At 42.8% G+C, this 2,963-nt stretch overlaps 1 long non-coding RNA gene across 1 annotated transcript; it reads right to left on the bottom strand.

The window, feature by feature from the left end:
* Window positions 1-438: 438 nt before the first annotated feature.
* Window positions 439-2,666, bottom strand: LOC138157886 (uncharacterized). Its single transcript, XR_011167492.1, has 3 exons — window positions 2,472-2,666; window positions 2,279-2,373; window positions 439-697 (listed from the first exon to the last, which is right to left on the bottom strand). It is a non-coding gene; the product is annotated as an uncharacterized lncRNA (long non-coding RNA).
* Between the last annotated feature and the right edge of the window lie 297 nt (window positions 2,667-2,963).

Genomic DNA, 2,963 nt, shown 5'->3' with positions numbered 1-2,963 from the left:
CCTTTTGAAACTTTCCTATGACTTCATGTGTTTGTTTCATTTTCTCTTGTGTTCTGTGGAAGGTTAAATTAAGGCTGCCTCTACTGTGCATTATAAATTTGAGTGCATGCGCAGGAATGTTTTGTCTCCTCTGTGGAGGTTTCCAGAGGAAACTGGGTAGAGACAAATCTAAAGAGAGGATTTCTGCAGAAGCCTCGGAGCTTAAACCCAGTTAGCAAGGGCAAGTAAGCCTGGGTCTTGTGGTTCCAGGCCACAGGTCCCATAATGAACTTCAGACAGTCTTCAGAACATAGGAGAAAAATGCTCATTTTCTCCTCACAAGAAGTCTAGTTGTAATCAGAAGTGGATTGCCTTCCTTAGAACTCTTTCTGACATCAGATTTTGTCCGTATAAGGGCCTACCAAAAAAGCAAACCACATTTGAACTGGTGCTCTTAGAACATCTCTGAGGAAGTTGTTTGAGGTTCCTGTGTCTCTTCACTGAGGTAGACCAACTGTTTTCAAGCTCTAAGGAGGGGTTTGTGGGGAAAGGAAAGGAAGAAGGGTAGCTTTGATGTTGCTGAGAGGAACATTTCCAAAACATCTACCTTTCCTTTGACCTAGGATCCATGCCTCTCCTCCTCAACAAATGTTATTTTCCCTGGATGTCCAGCCTTCCCGAGTCAGGTTCCCTGATGCCAGAGTCAGATCTCTTTCTCCTGAAATGTGAAAAGAGTAAACAACACATCTGGGATTTTAATTTTGTTTCTCTGGTTCCTCAAACTATACTCTCTGACTACACTAAGTGGCCCCATAGGAGTGTGCAGCTACTGGGGGAGGAAGGGGAGAGAGAAATCTCCCCTTGTCCCAGTCAGGAAATACAAGGGAGCATTAGGAGAGTTCCAAACAATATGAGAGACAGAGACAGGGAGACAGATAGGAGAGAAAGAGGGAGAGGGGAAAGGAGAGAGGAGGGGAAAGAGAGGAGAGACAGAGACAAGGCAATAGACAGAAGGAGGGAGAGTGGAAGGGGAAAAGGGAGGGAGGGAAAAAGAGAGACCAAAACAGAGAGAAACAGAGGGGAGAGACAGAAGGACAAAGAGAGAGAATGAGAAGGAGGGAGAGAGAGGGAGAAAGACAGAGATACGAACATCAACAGAGACAGAATGAGCAAGGAACAAAGGGAGGGACAGATAGGGAGAGAAGAAAGAGACACAGGGAAAGACAGAAGGAAGGGGAGAATTTAGAGAGACAGATGGAGAGATAGAGGAATAAATGGAGGGGGAGATGGAAGAAGGGAGAAACATAGAGACAGAGAAAGAAACAGACAGTAAGACTTAGACCTCTCCTTTTTAAAACTACTGAAGGGGTAGGTCTTAGTTGCCAACTGTTTTGGACACACACCTCTCCTCCCTTTCTTGATCAAAAGAAGCAAAGGGTGAATCAAGAGTATTCTTTGGGCACATCCTTCATCAAGGAGCCAGTCAGCACGTAGGCCCGGACCCATCCTTGCTGATGGCCCATGGGAAATTCTCTACTCCATTTGTATATGTAAATCATAGTTCCAGGAATTGGTGTCTTGGGGAGCCCCAAGTGCACTGAGGCATTCTGAGTTGTTCTTTTGTTTCCTGTGCAGACTCAGGCAGCAGCCTAGTTCTGTTAATCAGCTCCTTCTGTGCTCCCCATTCTAAATGGGGCTTAGATAGTCCCTAGCTCGCCAGATGAGCTCTTGGGCTTAACGAGGATGACGAGGTCCTTACACTGATCCAGCCTTCACAAAATCATCTCAGATAATCTTAGAAAGGACATAATTTGATGATTATTAAACATGCTTAGTGAATGCCAGAGTCTATTTAGGAGTCTAAGAAATACCTAGCCTACTCAGATGAGAAATATTCCCTTTGCACCTCCCTCCTTGGTCCTTTTCTTATCAGGATAAATGTACTGATTTAGGGCCTCTGACAGTTACTGGCTTTGAACTCTGGCTTGTGGGAGGCCATTCGGGATTTCTCAAAGAGGACCTTGTGTGGTTTTTGTTTATTAAGCCTTTACTCTGCTGGCCTTCATGGGGAAAGGGGTAGTTGGGCAAGGCCTCTCTTCATGTTTCAGAATTCTATCTGCCTTCTTGGAAAATGAACCTAGTAAAATACATTATTTGTGAGAAATGTTTTTTCCAGTCTCCAAAGACATGAGCTTTGGGCAATGTTTTTAATAGAAAAGAAAGTTTGAGATATATGAAAGATCCATCTGCCCTAGGCCTCAAATGTCCTTTTTGAAAGGGCAGGGATTTTACCACTAACCCCACACTCCAGATTCTTGCTTCTCTCTGATGCACTGAAAGCATGCTTCCCTTTTTTAAAGGTCTGATCTTGCACTGAATCTGGATCATGAGGTCCTACAAGAAATACATAAATATTAAGCAGGGTCACTAGAAATGTCATTTTGCGAAAATGGGGAAACTCATGAAAGAATAAATAAAATCAATTAAAATACCTTAGAATGTACGACACATCATTGGTGAACAAATAGTATTGCACTTTGGCTTCATAAAGGTCATCTAAGGTGACTCTTCTTGGCCTTCTGGAGCTGGGCATTGATCTTCTTTCTCAGTCACAATTCCCTCATTCAAGGTGAGTGATGGAGATGCCTGATTGACTCCTAAATTTTAGAAGAGGTCAGAATCGATTACTGCCTCCCGTCCTTCACTAGCATTTAATTTTTCTGTGTCTCTGTTTCCTCATCTGTAAAAGAAATAGATGACATGTTTCATCATGAATCCTTTCTTTGTCTTTGTATTTGATCAGTTAGTAAATCTTTCAAAGTTTATTACCTTTACAATATTGCTGCTATGGAATAAATAGTTCCCCTGGTTCGGCTAACTTCACTTTGCATCAGATCATGCACACCTTCCCAGATTTTTCAAAAAACCATCCCCTTTATCATTTCTTCTACCACCATTAAAAGTATTCCAGCCATTCTCCAACT

Source organism: Petaurus breviceps, unplaced genomic scaffold (genome assembly GCF_028583685.1).
Source record: "Petaurus breviceps papuanus isolate PSGF00001 unplaced genomic scaffold, PetGlider_PUasm1.0 173, whole genome shotgun sequence".
NCBI classification, from domain to species: domain Eukaryota; kingdom Metazoa; phylum Chordata; class Mammalia; order Diprotodontia; family Petauridae; genus Petaurus; species Petaurus breviceps.
The sequence above is the reverse complement of the archived record's forward strand: the minus strand, read 5'-3'. Positions and strand labels throughout refer to the sequence as shown.